This window comes from Lonchura striata, chromosome 1 (assembly GCF_046129695.1).
Source record: "Lonchura striata isolate bLonStr1 chromosome 1, bLonStr1.mat, whole genome shotgun sequence".
NCBI classification, from domain to species: Eukaryota; Metazoa; Chordata; class Aves; order Passeriformes; family Estrildidae; genus Lonchura; species Lonchura striata.
The window spans coordinates 34,152,264-34,171,470 of NC_134603.1; the positions used below are offsets into that span (position 1 = coordinate 34,152,264).

Here is a 19,207-nt window from a genome sequence, read left to right on the forward strand (position 1 = left end):
ATATATATTTTAATATTAAAGTGCGCAAAATTGTATTAAGTGCTATTTAGGCTCTTTTATAAGTCCATATGTAGTTGTAGAATTTGTATCCAGAATGGAAGACTGAAACAAGCAGAGTAGGTCTCCAAGAGAGAGATTTGACCTGCTGGAATACCCTGAATATTAGGTACCTGTGTCCTCAGCACTGAGAATAAAAAAGACCAGATGGCTATGTCGAAAAACAAGTCAGTTTTGAACTGCTTGTGTCAAGTATTAATTCCATCTGTGGAGTGAAAATGCATAGTGAAAATGCATACTGATGTCAATCCTGCAGAGACTTCATCACACTTGCTGTCTTAAATGCAAGATAAGGTTGACACTAAACAAGAGTAATAAAAGAAAAAGATTTGTAAAAGGATTTATGCACTGCAGCCTTTTGGCCCTTTATGGGGCACTGGAAAGATTGATCATCACAGCCATTTTTATTTTTCTTTCATCTGGCTGTGTCACCAATTAGGTTTTTAGGGACATTCTCAAAGGCTGGTTTGGTGGATTCACCTGCCAAGTCTCACCCGGGCTTATTCAGATTGTGGTTTTATACAAACTGAGTCACACAATTCCTCATCTCTGCATACTAATAACAAAATGCTTTTCCCTCTCTTATCTGGCAAAGAGTCTTCATCCTCTTTCTTTGAATGCTGAGTTCACAGAGGGAACTAAGCCCAGAAGCTGCTGACCATGTCTTGGAAGCCTTCACTAGGATTCAGTGCCTGAATGCGTGGCAGAAATTTTAGTGGTGCTTACTTAGGCAAATAAGGTAATTTATATCTCATTCAGGCACAGATAAATAAATAGCTGTCTTAATACACTCACAGTAACATTTGCAATAAATTTGGATGTGCATTTAATATTTATAGCTTTTGGGTGCTAAAATAAAAATGCCACTGAAAAAAAAATATTATCCAAAGGGATACAGTTTAGTTCCTACAGGGACAACATTCACTTCAGAAAGCTAAATTATTTTTTCTTGTTTTTCTCTGCCAATTTTTGTGGCTGAAAAAAGACACAGTTATAAGTACTTAAGGACTACAGTAGTATTTGGTTTGTATTACTCAAGTAATGTGTCAATGACTACAACCCAGGGTTTAAAGCATGAGCAAGAGTACACTTCTGCAGGCACAATTTTCCAAGGACAAATACAGAATTCTGCATCTGGCATGAAAGAAGAGCATGTAAAAGTAAAGACTTGGCACTGATAGGAGAGAAAGAAGACAAGGAAGTAGGGGTGCTGGTGAACAAAACCCAGAAGTTTACCTCTGCAGGGAGGAAGGACAGCTGCTCACTCAGCAGCTTTAGCAGGAGTATACTCTTGCTAGCAGGCCAAGGGGAGCATTTGTTCTCCTGTATTTAGCACTCGTGAGACCACGTTTGGACTTATGCCTCCAGCTTTAGGCTCTGCTGTATGAGAAATGAAAAAAGACATTGAGAAACTGGAGCAAGGCCATTGGACGGCCACCAAGAAGATGAGGGGGCTGGAGCACCTGGTGCATGAAAAGCAACTGACAGTGTTGGGAGGTTGTTCAATCTGAAGAGAAAAAGGTTAGAGGTAGGAGTAGTGTTGTTGCCTTCAGCTACCTGCCAAGGGGTTACAGAGAAAATGGTGCTGGAGACACACAGTCCTATTGCAAGAGGCAGCAGACACAAACGTCAGCAAGGGAAAAACAGCAGAAGAAAGGCGGTTGAATATGCATTCTTGGATATTTTCAAAACTTTCCTGAATAAACCCTGAGCAACCTTGTCTGACTGTGAATCCATGACCTCCCAAGATCCCAAAACTTTTCTACTTTTACCCCTCTTCTCACATTCTTCCCCCTAAAAAAAAACAACAAACAAAAAAACCCAAAGAAACTAAAAAAATCCCAATCAAGAAAACAACCAGGATCTTTCATTCATCAGCTCTATACCCTCATCTTACAGAGGAAAATACATCAATTCAGACACATGAAAGGCATTCTTGATCACAACCCTTTAATTAATTATAGACATGTTAATGCCAAAAAAGATAAGACAGAAGCTAGGAGACATGGTGATAATGCCACTCTCTGAAGTAATTGAAAACTTATAGTGAAAGGGTCTTATTCTGAAAAATATAGTGATCAAAATACTTTATGATATTAGGCCGGTCAAGCAAACTTTTGAGGAAAAATTATTTTTTTAGAAACTTTGTCTAAATTCTCATCAGCTCACCTCCTGTGCTCCCAGCATTTCCCTGTCTGTAACAGGAGCACTCATGCCACAGGTGTCCCCGTGGGTGGGAAGATCTGGGAACCCTGCTCCAAGCCCTGCAGCTCATCACTGCTGAATGCCCTCCTAGGACACCTTGCATCCAAAGGTGCTGTGGGAAACACAGCCCAAACTCAGTGGCTTCAACATCACAGAGCAAAATTTTCCCACTGGACACAGGAAAAGCTTTCCTATGCATTCTACCAAAATAATCATTCCTGCAGAACTCTTCATTGAAAGAAATTCCAATTTTGTATCAGCTTTGTATCTTTTACTTCAGAAATTAGTTTCCATGGATTGATTAACTCTCTCTCTGTCCTTCCAGGCTCTGAGCATCTCAGCACTCAGCTGTAGGGGAGAAGGTTGTGAATTACATTGCACATTAATACAGATTATTATCTCTCAGACTTTTTACTTGTGATTTTTTTTTTTTTTTTTGTGAAAAACCTTTTAAATTTTGTGGGAAATCTTCTAAGTTACATGATAAGCACTATGATTGGTTCTCTAACTGGCATTTGACAGAAAAAGAAAGAGAAAGAAAAAAAAAGTTAAGATTAGCCCTAACTTTTCCAGGATTCAAAGCTTCAAACACATTGGGGCAAAGAGAAGTGTCTTTATCCAGCATCTGAAGTGCAACTCAACATTGTTTCAGTCTGTTTAACCTTACTTGTCAATATCACTGCTTCCACATTAAATTTCTCTGTTATTGAAAGATTACCTTTCAGACTGAGGATGTCCACAAGTAAATGAATAATGTCTTCCTTTGCTTTGTGAAATTATTCCTTTGTCTTCATGGACTACAGCCAAGGACTGTTTGTGATAGAGATGATTAATGCAGAAATCAAGTCGAACGTGAAAAGCTCTGGGAACAGTTACTTTATTTTTCAGCTTTTACTTTCAGTTACATCAGGATAGGCATACACATATTTCCTTCCATGGGAACCAAAGTCCATAAATTGTTATAGTAAATTCCTTACTGCTGGGAAGCTTAGATGGACAACCTCACATAGGATCATCTGCTTCATTACTCAGGGCTTTAGGCTGACTGTGATTATAGTGCACCAAAAAAGCCCAGCTATGGTCTTTTTCTTTCCTTGAGTATCATTCAGTTTAAAATGGATGACCACATTTTCGTAAGAATTTCTATTTCACTATACTAGAATAGTGGTTTTACTTCCCATTGTGTCCTTTGGAGAATGCCCTATTACCTTGATCTTGCAGCTTCCTACATTGAAAGCAATAAGTGTTGCAGTCATTTTTTATCAGCAATGATAAAAGCTTTATTCTCCTCATGACAAGTGAAAAAAAAAAAAAGTTGCCCCTGTTCGTGACTTTGTCTGGGTTTCTTTAGCTTCCTGGTTCCAAGGAGAATAAGTCTCTGGAATCTCAATCTTAAGGTCAAAGCACTGTTTATAGATCAGCTAAAATAAATAAAAATTAGAAAATCATTTCTCTGCTGTCTATCACTCTGGGCTACAAAAAGCTTCTGAAAGTAGACTGGAAGAACTGTGTCAGGAATTAAAACAGTCAGATCTCCTTTTTATGATCCCAAGTCAAAATCCACACCTTTAAGCCAAGCACTATATTTTAATTTTTTTTTTTCAAAGTAAATTAATTAACTCTTCTAGTAAATCAGCATTTTCTTTCTTACTGCCCAATCCATTGCATTTTATGCTACTTACAGATATGAAATTACCTGCTATTTGAGTAAATTTAGTCTTTTGAGAGTGGACTGATAAATCTGAACTTCTGGAAGTTAACTGTTGCTGGGGTAATTTAAGGTAACCTTTCAATCTACTGACCCTGGTTCTTTACCACAAAGATTCCACTTGAGACTCTGTTAATCTTTGACTTCCCTATTGTGAAGAAAGTAATACTAGTTTCTTATGTTAGGTTATAGCAACAATATTAAAAGGAATGGTTCAATGTGCTTTATTAGGAGACTCAGAATAAGACTTAATACATTATTTATTCAGACCTGGCTAACTGAGTAGGTTTGTACAGAGACATTAATCTGGTATTTAACAGCTGCATTAAATACCAAAACACACAAAATCACACACACACAGAGTTCAGTTTCCACTGCATATTTGCTTACAAGAAATATGTCATTAAATAGAAAGGCTGAGGCTCATCCACAGCTTTAAACATACCATACTGTCGTGTTGCTGATTGCAGGTTTGTCAGCACCCTAGAAGACATCTAAGAAAAGGGATTTATGCCTGTCTGGCTCTTGAACCTGTTACATCAGTCATTTGTAAGAGCTGCAGTGCTCAGATCTCTTCAGGAATTAACGGGTAAGAAAGTGATTGCAGTGAAGCACAAAGAAAAAATGTAACCTGTGTCTTTCCTAAGGATACCATTAAATGTGAATAACTGCAACTCTAACACTTATTTACTCATAAAGAAGCTCATCTGCCATTGACAGAATATTGATGCACTGTCTTTCATGCATTTGCTGTTATAGAAGGGAAAGAACTTCCTAATAAAAATTTTCTCAGAGCCTTATAGAAGCAATTTTAGACATACCTTTAGTTTCCCTCTCCTTGCTACCTTTTGGCAAATACTTTATTATGCTTAAACTCCAGTATGTATTTGACTTACAGGACTTTACATTAGTAGCTGAGTTCTTTCAATCCATTTCCTAAATAATAAGTAATGGACAGTCCACTATTAGCTATCAGAAAATAGATTACATGAAACAACTAGCTTCAAATTCTTCCTGGATACTATCTTTCCAGAAATTATGATGTTGGCGGAATATTCTAAGCCAAAAAGGGAAGATAACTTACAAATAATATATTTTTTTTTTCAAATAGGGCCTTAAGCCCTCTGTTTCCGCTTGATTCATGTTTGTAACATGCTTCTTCAAATGTTTGGTTTGCACAAACCAGTTCACTGTGAGGAATGCTTCATTAAGACAGCTTCCAAGAAAGCTTGAAAAATTATAGATGAAACCAACAGCAACAAGAAACACTATCTCTTTCATTTAAGTCTTAATTAACAGCATTGAGTATTTACTCTTTTAGATGAGAAGGAAATATTCTATGCCACAAGGTCAGTACACCTTCAATCCTCAGCTTTCAACTAAGTTTCTTGGTAAGTAGGCTACCCAACAGATGAGCATATAAAAATAAAGAGGTATATTAAAAAAAAATGAACAGGACGGGAACAAATTTTGAGTTTCAAGTGACCTTTCCCCAGTGATGAGCACAGTGTTCATTATTATTCTAAGCCCTGCAGTTGATCATTGATGAATGTCCACCTAAGCAATTTTAAAAATGATGATCAAAGAATGCCAGACTTTCAGACAAAAACTATTTACTCTTCATAATCACAGTTCTCATTTCTGATACAAGGTCAGGACTGTTCCATTAGAAATCTGTGCAAAATTAGTATGCTGATTTTGTATACTAGGCAGCAATAGAAAAAACTGATCTTTCAGTGCAGGAGTTATCTCTCTACACTAAATTAGGGCTAAATTATTTTCAATGAACAGATGTTGACTATTCATTGCCTTCATTAACTTCCACTGTACCTGGGTACCATGTAGTGCTAATAAAGTTATTGCAATTGAATTAACTTCATCTTTCCATGGTACATTATCCCTTTGATGACTCTAGATCATGGTTTGATTTAATGACCCTGGTGATCAGAGAGACATAAAATTAAAGAATGCCATATGTTACCAGCATTGAGGAAGACTTTAGGACTTTTGTTGACAATATTAAGCTTTGTAATTTTCATCCATTCTAAAAAATAACAATAACCAAAAAAAATTCCAGGAGGGAGACATCTTTTCCATTTTACATTTGGAAAGCACACAAGTACTAACAAATTCTTTTGGATCATTAATTTTTCAGAAAAAAAAAATCTCACTTTTATTTCCATGTGCTTCCATATTTCCAATGGAATCACTTTCAAGGAAAAAAATGCAGGTTCTTTAGGCAAAATAAAAGTGAAACATTTCCCATAGTTCTCCTTGTCACATATGAAAGTCTGTCACTATTAAGAAAAGGTAGAGTAGAGAAGGCTCTATGTTCAAGTCCTTTGGACTCAGATGAACTATGGCTTTGCTTGTATTTTATTTAATTTTATAATTATTTTCATTAAGTGAATACTTCTTGTTCCATTCTTCGTCCCCAGTTTTTTTTTATGCCATTACAACCTAAAAGAGGGAATCAAAAGGCAGAAATTCTTTCTCTATGTGGTTTAAAATTCCTCGTCTGGCAACAATTTTATTTTTAAATAAGGCTACAAAAATTAATTGTAATAAGTTTTATTTGATTTAGCATGCCATACAGCTGTTTCTGCCTTCAATATCTTTCATACTGTGACTTTCATACAAGACAAAGCCTTATTTTCAACTCTCTGGAGTCATAATTGAGAGAAGATACACAACAGATGATCAACAGGAAAAACACAAATTTAATTTAAATACTTAATTGCACATTTAGATGAAACATTTTTAGACTTGCCAGTCTGAAAGAGCATGTATTTGTACATGAAAATTGAACTGAATATTTGCTTTCAAATAGATACATGGCAGATAGGAAGATGCACTAAGTTTGCACTACAGGATAATTTAATTTGTAAAAATTTTGTCAAATTGGATGGAGCATATGACCTAAGTTTCAGTGATCCAGAGGGAAGGTGATTCCTATTCATTATATATGGTTTCTTACTCTCTAAAGCTTTATAGAGTTGCAAATTTTTACCTCTTCCTTTCTTGCATGACAGAAGACTATAAATTCATGCAGGGCACTTCTGTATTTAAGGAGTTTTAGATTAAATATTTAACTAAGTACTAGTTACGGAGCAGTAAGAAACACATAAAAATCCTACAGATTTTAGTGTGTGCCAAATGTGGCATATGGTAAGTAATTAAATAAAATAGTTGCTTAACATTTACAGTTTTAAGGACACTTAAAATTTTATTACTCTACAGATTTTTTTTTCTTTTTTTACTTTGAGGGGGGAGAATTCAGTCAAATCAAGCTTTCAACTAACCATCAACTTCACTGGAAAAGTTCTTGATCCCTTTGAACTGCACTGGCAAAAAATCATGTGATCCCATATTTATAATCTAGTCTTTCAGATATTGAAATTATAGGAGAAACAAGGGACAAGTATATTTTAGCTAAAAGAGACTGGGAGGAGAAGGTGAATTTCTTGCCTCAGCACTCATGTCTATGTTACTTTGTGCTGCTGATTTCCAGAAAAGTCTTGGGTGTGACTTAGTCCTGGGTCAGTTACATCTCTACCCCAGCACTCCTGTGCAGGGCTTGGGAAGGGGCATGAAGATAGTCCCAGTAGGCAACTACAATGCAGTGGTGCAGAGGAGAGCCCCAAGCATTTTTTATTTACTAGTACTAGTACAATCCAAGCTGTTGAAGTCAGTGATTAAATTCCCACGGAATTCAAGGTAGTCAGGATTTATCCAGAGTTTTTTGTTGTTAAGGAGCAAATCTAGACAATAGGGCTGACTGTTCCTCATAAATTAACACTTCTTCAACTGCTCTGTGTAAACTACAGTTTTATTGTATCTGCTTTCTTATAGGCCACAGAAACACATTAGAAATCATGCTTTATTTACTGTTCCAGAACTTGTGAAACCTCAAAGAAAAAAAAAATCATTGTTTTAAGCCCTTAAAAGCATGGTGAATTTTTGTTTGAAGTTTTGTATTGTTTTATTTTGTTTATAAAGGAAATACCTTAGAATAGCATTATTTTAATGACATATCAGGAATTATATTTTGAAATGTTTGTCAGCTTTTTAAAATGTGCTATTGAAACCTATTAAGCTGTCAAAACTATGATGAATATGTTAAGTAACATGATCTTGTTGTAAATCACTACTTCAGAGTAACAGACCTCAAAGCCAGGAGAAAAAGGAAGAAAAACAATTGTTTGCAAATGTTTTCTTCTAACATTTTGTCCTGTCTGCCTTCACAGTCTACTGAATTTCACTGCTCTTAGAGGCATTTAAATGCTTTACAGGCAGTGTAATCTGACCAAGGAAGCTGGACACAGAAGTAAGTGGGAATGGGAAGAATGGAGAAAGTACATCCAACATAGCACTTCTGGTTTTCCAGCAATTTCAACCAAGAGTCAACATTTTCTATAGGCAGCAATGTGGTTCACAAAAGGGTTATTCCATCAAAAAACAGTGTGTTCTTAAAAGTTCTGAATGAAGACTTTCAGTAAACCCTGACATCAAGTTAAATGATACCAGGAAGGATGAACTTGTATCAGATTAAAGTTTTGTCTTCAAACATACAGAGGTATTTGTTTCTGGAAGGGACGCAGGAGTGTATTGTTTGCTTACAAACAGGATTAAAACTGAATAAACTGAATATTTGTTTAAATTAGCAAAAAGGACATCCAGGTTTAGTTTTGCTGGGAGTGAAGTTGCTTGTCACATATATTAAGATAGAATGAGGCGTCATATTTATGTGTGATGCTAGTATCAATCAAATGACCTTCCATTTGCTCATGCATTCCCAATGAAAAACAACAACTGACTTCTGGAACAGTTTTCAAACTATTTGATATAAACATTTTCTAAAGAAAATTGGCTGAATAAAATAATTATTCAATCAATTGAAATTGGAGTTTATTTGTAACATCTGACTCTTGTATTTCTGGCTTAGCTGAAAGTAATTCCGTGATCCGTGCTACCTGATGATTTTCAATGGGTGACATTAACACAAAAAAGTTTTGTAAGCTCCATGACCTTTTCTGTTATGGATATGTAAATAGTATTTCTGCTAACAGATCTATGAAGAATAGATGACTTTCTAAGTGTCTCCCTCCTTTTGTATGGAGTAAGCACCGTTGGTGATTATGGCAGCACCTAGACTGAGTGGATTATGGCATGGACCATGGCTTGGCTGGGACAAAGATGGTGGTCACTGGAGAATACTTCTAGACAGAACGCCTCGGTTTTATTTCTTCATAAATTCTGGTGTGTGCTGGTGCATGGCAGAATCTCACCAAGAACTCAGAAAGTGGAAGACTCCTTCCCCCACCCCACCCCAATCTAGTAATTTAGATGTAGACACCACTATTCTGTTAATTTACAGGGCAAATATTAAACAGAGGCATGAAAAATTAAGTCATTCAGATGCTAGAGTGACAGGAAGGAGGTAAGAATCAAAATGGATGATGTGTTAAGAAGGAAACAAAGTTCCATTTAGAATGATTTTATTTCACTTACTACTCCTATTGTCTAAATTACCTTATGCAATTCATTTCAAAAGATAGAAAAATAATAATCCTTAACTACATAATGTGAGGAGCCTTCAAATTACTGCTTGAGACTTCCTCATAGGGACCTCCCAGAGATACATGGAAATTACAAATTCTACCAGTTCCTTCCTCCAGCCAACCCATTCATCATGTACTCAGCCAAGAACATCAGGGTAATCTGGGGTCTTGGCTACATAAAGGATAATGGACTTGGATGCTTCATAAACATAAGTAATTTTTTCCCCCAGCTAACTATGTGACTGCCTCAGAAAACCCTGATCATGGTCACTTAACTCTTCAGAGTATCTAGAGGGCTTGAATGCCTATTTACCTTTAAAACATTGGGAAAAATATCATGAAACCAAATGGAAACCCTTTCAAAATTGAGTACAGAATGACTTTTTTCCAAGATCAGTTCCCAGCGAGATAAAGTTTAGCAAAAGGAGAACCAAATGAATGACATTTTTCCTAATTCAACACGCCTCATTAAATTAATTCAATATTTCATCTAATCACCATAAATATATTATTTTTATTTTCTAGTTTTTAAAAGTTAGAAACAAGCAACTAAACTGTCAAACCACTAGTAAAATACACATTTTACACTGTCTGCTGATCCTTACATGAAGTTTATTCTTCACACCTATTCCATTATTAAAACAAACAACATACGGTGTTCTTCTTGGAAAAAACTATCAATAAATGACAATGTTAGTATATCCTTTCCTTACCTTATGATTCATTATATGCTTGTGATCAACCTGCATTTCTCAAAACCCTTTAACGAGGTCATGATTAACTAGTATAGTTTACTAAATAATTACTTCACTAACATTATGTATTATGTGCACATAAATATTTTTTCTTTTGATACTTCTTGAAGCATTTTTATAATACTGCCATCATAGAAAAAGTATCAGCTGTGAAATTAGGCGAACAACTCCTGGTTTTCATTTTTTGTTTTGTATTCTTTTCTGTGTTTCTAATATAAACCAAAGATGCCTAGAACATAAGGTACCTGTGTTTTTTGATGTCTGCATATAAAATCTAGTGTTATATGAAGTCACTAGACTAACAGCTATTCTAGTAGTTGTATTATCAGACAAAAAAAACCCAAAATTGCCTATAGACATGTCTGTTTCCATGGGCTATCAGAACACGCGAGCAAGTGCTTGTTTACATGCACTGAAAACAACAAAACAGGAAGTGAAGCCTAAACTAGAGCTTATGGCAGTGCTAGGATCTTTCTGCCTGAAGTTTGAAACATGAACTTCAGGCACGTGCAGTAGGCATTGTGGACTATGTATGGAGATTATCTTCACATATTTCGGTATGACCCTCACAATATGTATTTAAGAAAGATAAGAGGCACAATGACCAACTGTGCTAAGAAAAGTGAACTAATAGAAAAAACACATCACTAAGCGAGATATTAAATCAGTGCCGGCAGCACTGCCATTCAGTGAAGGCCAATTTAGTGTTGAACTCTAACTACAGGTTTTCCAAACTGACTTCTACAGGAGCTAATACAGGCCTTTAGCCTACCTGATCTGCAGCTGGTCTTTGTGAATACATTCCACCTTATTCATTAAAGTAATACATTTCCCAGATCATCTTGCAGCTTTATTGGATCATTGGTTCTAGCCACAGGAGTGCATTTGTGGCCATCTCCAGTGCACTTTTCTTTGCTTCTGAAGTAGATATATTACATGTACTGATGATGTGTGTCTGAAGCCTGCAACTTTCTTGTAACTTTTGGCAAAAGTGCTAGTGTTCAAACATTATAAATCTGTGTGCTAGACTTAACAGTACAGAACATTCAAAAATGATCACAGTAATGTGGGCCAATTTCAGCTATGGTTTTGATTAAAAGTTTGATAGAAACCTCAGAGAAATGACAACATGCTTCCATAGATAAGCTCTGCAACATTTATATTCCACTTCACTGCACTGGGTTGATTCAGAGTGTATTTGCTTTTCCTGGCCACAGTTTAAGTGCTCAATAAAGTAACATTCTGCTACTAAGTGCTTGACTCTTTTCTCCTAGATTAATCGTTTGGGCTGTCCAGAGAGATGAAGCCTTTTGAAGAGGATGAAATATACCAAAGTGAGTAACAGCACAGATACTGGGCTTTTGCCCTCTTATGGTGCAAAGAATGTAAAAAAAGAAAGCATTTTTCAGATCAGTAGCCTAAGATTATTTCGGTTTTTGTGCAATATCTTATGACCCTTGAGGAAAAATTATAGAATTTTTCCTAATGAAGATTGTTAAAATGTGCCTTTTATAAATGACACTGTAACTTGACCCAGTAATGAAAATTAAAGGCTAGCTTGGACTGCTCTGCAATGACAAAAAGCTACACAAACTCAATTTTCCTTACCCTATTATTTAGCAAATTTTGTGATTTCTAAATTATTAAATAATGTTATATATTCATTCTGTACTGTTTAACTGATCACATATTATTAACAAACCATGAATCAAATGTGTGAGGCCCAGCTATATATCTGTATCCCCACTGTAGCAGGGTTCTTAGCAGTACATTGCATATTAAATAGCTTGAGAGCAGACTTCTTAATCACCCAATTTCTATTTTATGCCATTACAAGACTATCTTAGTGTCATCTGAACATAAAAGCAATAGTAGAATAGCAACACTATACCAAACAGTTCATTGCTGCATGCTCCTTGCATATTTATTTATCATTTACCATCTGAAATCACAACATATTCAATACTCCCAATTGCATGTTTTAGCCAGACATTGGCCATTATGCTTTTCTTTCTTTCTTTAACAAAATGAATTGCACTGAAATATAAAACAGATACTAGCTGCAAGAATACTGGCAGAGCAGCAAATATTACTCCATATTTGGAAAAAACTCTCAAGGAAAAAACATGCTGGCAATACTGTTTGATCTACATTTTAAGTGTGGGCTTGAGGATACCGTCAGTGTAAACACAACTATCATGTAGGAATGTTCCCAGAAATAGAACACAGTAGGTCATCTTATTCCCTCTCTCAAAATTCTAGTAATATATTGGACATTTCTGGAAGACAGCAAATATGTCACATAAAATCTACAAAAACCAAGGACAAATATTTCAGGTACACATCATATATGCAAAATAAAAGTATTAGGAAGAAAAACCTGCAGCTTTTACATGATATACCCCATGAGGAAGACTTGAGCACCCATCCACTAGTTAAAGAACCACATAGTCACAGGTTGATACAAAAGAGATGCATGACAACATCCTACACAGAGAAACCAGCATACATTACATACTGTATCATTGCCACAGCAGCTTGAAAGGTTTCAGCAGAAAAATCATTTGGAAACAGCTATATATACACCATTCAGTATGGCAGGTGCTTGGTACAGTGAATATCTCACTGTCCAACCTACTGAAAAAATGACCTCTCTTCCTACCACTTCACCCCCTACCTGATTCTGACATCCATCCTAGCCCTACATACAGTAAGAAAGTAACACCTCTTCATGCTGCAGTCTTCTTATATGCTCAAGGATTTGGGACTGACAGCCTATCTCACTGAATTAAATAACAAAATATCCTATTATTTAAATAAAACTGGAAATTTTCTCCTAATATGAGTCTCTACTCACTTCCAGGTAACCACTCTACCAGCCAGGGGTCTTTCCTGACATATCTTTCAGGTAGAGACAAACAGTCACTGTCCCATTTCACCTATGCCTGCTGGATCTCAAATTGCAGAAGTGCAGCTATGGAAAGGTTAACTGCAATCGCCCACTCACTTTTACTGCATTTATAGAATTCAGGACTAAGTTCACTTATTTGCAGAACACGATCCTGTCCACTCTCTTTTAACTTTTCAGCTGTAGTCACAATTCTGCAGAAATGGATAATTTGGGCATACTTACAGAGTTTGCAGCTCAGAGCTGGCAAATGGGTAAATAGCTAGCTCATTTGCACCTATTTCATGTGCTGTCAAAGTAAGATGAAGGAGGTGCTATTACCAGCAAATAGCAGTTATAAGAAGAAACTACTGTGTAAATAAATCAACAGATGGGTAGGAGCAGCTCTAGTGTACCTTGCAAGTTGAATTTTCAAGTCAGAAGAGCCCTCTAGGCTGTCCATTGGCATGACTGTGAGAGTCTCCACAGGCTGGAGAGCACAGAGACTCCAGAGCAAACATCTTCACTTGTGTACGAACACCGGCAATGCTTCAGCACTGGGACATACTGTATGGCAATGGATTTCCTTCAGGGTGGAGGAGGACCTCACTGACAGAAATCTGTATCCCAAGCCAGCTACATCTCTTTTTCTTTTCTACTGTGTCCTGGGAGCCAGGCTGCAAGCATGAAGAACTGAAAGATGCTATATCTAGGGGGAAAAGAATACTGCACAATACTGCACAAGAAGAGGCAATGTTTCTCCACTCTCTTTTGTTAACACAATTTCTTGTTTTAACTGTGCTTCCCTCTTTGCTTTACCACTGCAGACTGAAGAAAGAGATGTACACGGCCCTCAGTCCTGTGCCAGACTGCTTCCCTGGATAATTTATTCTAGTTTGTATCCACTCGCTACATGTATTTAAGCTATTTGAAGGCCAACAAATTTAATCCTCAGCAGACATCACTTCTGCCAGGTTACCTTTCCCCTGGGAGTTTGAATCCATCAAACACAGGCCTGCTGAGGTGCTTGTGCTGCAAATCAAAGCCAGAGCCATTCACATCAGCTCTAAGCCCTCTTGGCACAGTGTCCCTCCCAGAAGATGTAGGCAGTAGGTATATTGTCCATCTTTGCACAACACTTCCATGCAGAGCAGATCCCACAATAATATGCTCCCTGCTTTGTAATTCTACAGGGACAAATACACCAGTCCAGAAAAAAGACATTCACATGGACCCTGGAGCAAAAAATGATGCATACTTTAGGAGGCCATCAAATAGAGAAGTTTGATATCCTGCCATTTCTGAAAGCTCTCCTCTGAGTAGCATGTAGTGATCTTAGAGAAAACTTTTTCAGAGTCCAGGCACAATGTGAGTCTCAAAGATGGCAAACACTTGGGCTCAAATTCCTCATGCCCTATTATGCCATATTTCCAACCAGATGACAGGGGACTTGTGTGTTTGTGTTTCTAATCCCCTAATCAAGTATCATTATTTTTGTCTGAGCCAAATCATAACATTTTGGTCTACAAAAAACACTCTTCTCAGTAACAGTAAATTTACTTCAGACACATTTTTGGGGCCCCAAACTCGCCAAAGAATAGCTCTACAGTTACAGCAAGTGGGGTTGCTTCTGTGGAAAGGTTTAACAAGGTGGATTGAAAATATTATTGGAGAATGTGGGCTGTAATGATTTTTACCTGGTGGGGAGTTATTCATCTGAATGTTGTTTTATCATTTCAAATGTTACTTGTGGGAAGGGAATGTCACAGCTCTCCAAGAGCTACATTATGTCAGCTGCCATGCTCTATAAACAGATTACACACACCTTGTATAAACAAACTATGGTTAGTTAATTATCCTGAACAAAAATACCCACACCAAGAAGAAAATTCATTTTGAAATGATTAATAATATAAATTTTAGTTTCAGCAACATTTTTTCTATATTCCCATGTGTAGCTACAACTTAATAAAACTCCCTATAAGATTACCACCATTTAGTTGGTTTCACAAGTTCAGATTGTTATACACAATCATGCCATGTTGTGAATTCAGTGCTAACCACATTGCAAACTATGACCTAACTTGGCAGGGAGGATGTATATACTGTAAATAGGTACTATGACAGGTGTATCAGCTAGTGCCAACAATCAACTTTTAAAAAATATACAGTATCAAATGGCTACAGCCATAAATAATCTGGAAAAAATGTATATGGTTTATTAAATTATTCAGGAAAAAATTTTATTCAGACAGCATTTCTCATTACTCATCTCATCATGTAACAAATTAGAAGTAAAATGCATGCAAAACAGTTCCAAATTTGCAAAGACCAAGATTTTCACAGATTCCAGATCTCTGGAAAAGATGAGGAGATTAACTAGCAAAGCTAATGATTTTAAATCATACTTCCCAATACTAACACACAGCATTAAATACAGCAAACAACTTAACTGATGTTGATATAGCTCAGGAATGGTTCCCATATGTGGTTCCTGAATATGTGTATACTGGGTAGTATATTTATTTCAGTGGTAAATAAAACCTTAATTCAGCAACCCAGTGGTTTACCAATAGGACATGTGTGGATATCCAGCTTTTAAGAAAAACATTTTTAGTGGTATTCATAGCCACATTACAAAACCCTGCAGACAGAAAGTCCCTCATGAATTTCCATTGGAATTCCAGCCTAATATGGAACTCATGTGATATAATAAGGATTTGATTTTGTGACGTCTAAGGCAAAGAACTAGTTATGAACTGCTGGAAGTTTCACAAGTCAGTACAGGATTGACATCTTCAGTGTATTCTTCAATATCTGAACAGTACATGCTGGCAGGAAATCTACAGAGTTCTTGTAATATCTTGTGTTAAAGTTAATTGTAACAAGACTATTGTGAAAAGAGCACACTAAGATCTCATTTTATACAAATTATAGTTGCTAAACAACGGTCCATTCCTCCTTCTACCCCAACTTTCATGAAAGCATTATGCAAGAGAACTGAAGCATTAAATATAATCAAGAGGTAGTGGAGATGCTCTCATTTCTAAGAGCTTGTTCCATATTGTTATCCAAGAAAATATTTCCAAATATGTGAAAAAAACTAGAACACTTTTGATTTCCACATTCAAGCATAATTTAGCAAAACTCTCAAAAACTAAGACAAATTCATAAAAGAAAATACAATACAAAAGAATTTTAGATTGCAATAATTAAGAGAAATCAATGATTAGACTGTCCCCATAGTCCTAAGCTAGTATCCTTCTGCAAGTACATTCAAGAAACCATGACATTAAAGACTGTAACACACTATTTTCAGTTAAATTGTCCAGTTGATTAAGCAGAGTAGACCATTGCCCATGACTCTCTTGAAAATAGGTACCTCTTGATTGCAAGATCTCTTCTTGCTGCAGAAGTTGAAAGAAACTCAAGGAACTGTGGTCCTTCAATTGTATTCAACATGTCGCAAAGGCCCTAGATGTTGTTCCACAAGGTGTGTTAGATTTATTTTGGCTGCTCTCATGGTGAAAGCTGCTTATCACTTTGTGTTTGAGTCTTCTGGAACTGGGTACTCAAAATGAATGTGCTACTTAAAAAAAAAAAAAAAATCCACCTTAGTAATTTAAAGTGTGGATTAGTATTTTGTAGGAAATCTTGAGAAAATGAGTTCTTTCTCTCACAGAAATGGAAAAAAAAATTAAGTGCTTTAAAAAGAAAACCCAAAGCGATCAGTCTTACAGAAAACTCCATGAGATGAGTAGTGTGGGTTTTATAGCAAGGTAGTACATAGCAATGCTACAGGGAACACAAAAGGAAGGAAAGATTAAGCAGTTGCTCATCGAGTATGTACTGCTCTGAATGAGGCAGTGACCTTGCAGGAAAGAAGCACATGCTCACAGAAGTTACAGATAATCTAAAAGCTAATCACTGGAAAATTAAATAATTTTGGAAAACAAGCAAGCAACACCCTTAATTCTGGTGTTTTCTATGTAACAGCTGCAAGAGTTTGCCCTCAAAGGCAGTTTTATGTATGCAATTTACCTTTTTTGGGTGGGAGGGGGGCTGCTAAATCTACTAAACAAAAATTCCTTCTTGTGGATTCTTGAAAAGTGTGCTATCAAAATATGAATTCCTCAGCCAACAGCATGAACTGTCTGAGCTGCAGGTGGTATGTGTAGTGGTTTGCCACTTCTTATGTATACCAGAAAAAGGGGACAAAACGTGATGGCAGGTTGGGAAACAGCTGAGATGTCTTGCTTTCAGCAGAGAAACAGGGAGAGTGAGGTGCTTCCCATCACCTCTACAAGTTCCCTAGAGGAAACAAGACTTTTTTCCTGCTATATGGAATATGGATTTATCTTTTAATCCTACTTGACATTTGTTCTCCCATCGCACCAAAGACTTACAGTGGCAGCTCAAATGGCTTCCCAACAGAGAACACACAAATGCAATAACATGGAAGTTCTGGATTTTACTACTTCATCCATAGCAGTTTATACAATAATGTGAGTTTTGGGTCCAACCCTGGCTATAATGGAGATCCTAGTTTCTCTTTTCCCTTCCCCCTGTTTGTGCACCCTGCATTAATTCCAGGCAGCAGTCACAAGACTCCCATACTATTTATTCCCATCAGCTGTTCTCCAGCCTCTTGCTGCCTGGCAGCAAGGTTAACGTGATGTGTGTAGAATTTAAAGCTCCTGAAGTAATCTTCTGACTTGCTGGAGAGGTTCAAAAGACTGTCAACATTTACTCCAGCAAGACAGAGAATACTGTGACCTGCTCAGCTGGGGAGAGAGAAAGGCAGGGAGGGGAAGTTCTGTTATGGGAGAATTTGGACTCAGACACGCCTGACTCCCAAACACACTCCTCTCATCCCACTGTGTTTCTGTTTTTCATTTAGAATATTTTATGTACTGGGAGGGCGTTCCAGCTAAACTGTTTCATGAGGCTCTGATCATGCATTATCAGGCCAAGACAAGCTGCCAGCTGCACCATGTAACATGTCGCTCCTTTCTGGAATACAGGGAAGAAAGGGCTTGAAATGGCTTTCTGTGAAAGATTAATACTACCTTGTGTTGTGTCAGCACACTGGTCTTGTCCTGCAACCTTTTCTCACCTAGTTACTACATATACACACAGTAGAAATATTCAAGCTTATTTAAGTTTATCCATTCATGTTTTTTAAGTTTAGAGTAGACCAACTTACTCAATGAGTATGACCTCCTGCATAACAGGTCATATTAATCCTGCATCTAATCAGGATAGTGTTCACATTTCTAAATGCTTTGCCTTAATAAAGAGTGCTTTCCTTCTCCAGCTGTTAAATTTCTACTGTACACATTTAGAATGACTTGCAATGTTATCCAGAAGTTGTTTAAGGGTTAAAATACAACCTTTTCTTCTCCATAAAAACACTGAAATATCTTAGCAACTGACAAAAATCTTTTTAGAAGATTGTTAGGAATTGTGTTCAGCAGCAACAGCTGAAAGCATTTAGTTTATGAGCCAGTATTCATCTTCAAAGACTCCATTCTGCCCAGAAAATAAAGAACAAGAGATCAATTAAGATCTCATCCAGCGTGCTAGTAACAGTGGGAAACATACCTCACACAAGTCATAGAATCCTGGAATACATCCTAAGAAAACCAAAGTCTGATTTTCACTTCTTACTTTTTATAGACTATACAGATGATGCTTCAGAGTGAGATGACCAGTTTGGAGGAATGTGAGCAAAGACAACCTTAGGGAGTGCAATCCCAAAAAAGGATCTCACTTGCAAGGTACCAGGTTCAACATTATTTACCACACATGATCCAGGTAATAGATCACGTGGATCTAGTATGACGTCATCCCCATGTAAAATCTGAAGTATATGGAGCAGGAAAACTGCATATGATACATTGCCCTATTTAATCCTCAAAGAAACTCCATTGAGCTGTCATTTTGATATTAAACATGGAATTAATTATAAGATTATGAGATTTCATAGCAAGGGTTATGAAACTACTGTTTATTCATCTGAAAATGCTTAATT

General features: G+C 36.7%; 1 protein-coding gene across 2 annotated transcripts in view; it reads right to left on the reverse strand.

The window, feature by feature from the left end:
* The window catches only part of SULF1 (sulfatase 1), a 301,035-nt gene that overhangs the window by 276,878 nt on the left and 4,950 nt on the right, over positions 1-19,207 (reverse strand). Inside the window, exon 1 of one of the 2 annotated variants that reach the window (XM_077783279.1) lies at positions 13,420-13,438. The exons of the other annotated variant lie outside the window; for it this stretch is intronic. The gene's annotated coding sequence lies outside the window, so the exon portion shown is untranslated. Of the gene's footprint in view, positions 1-13,419; positions 13,439-19,207 lie in introns of those variants that run through there. 2 annotated transcript variants of the gene reach the window in all.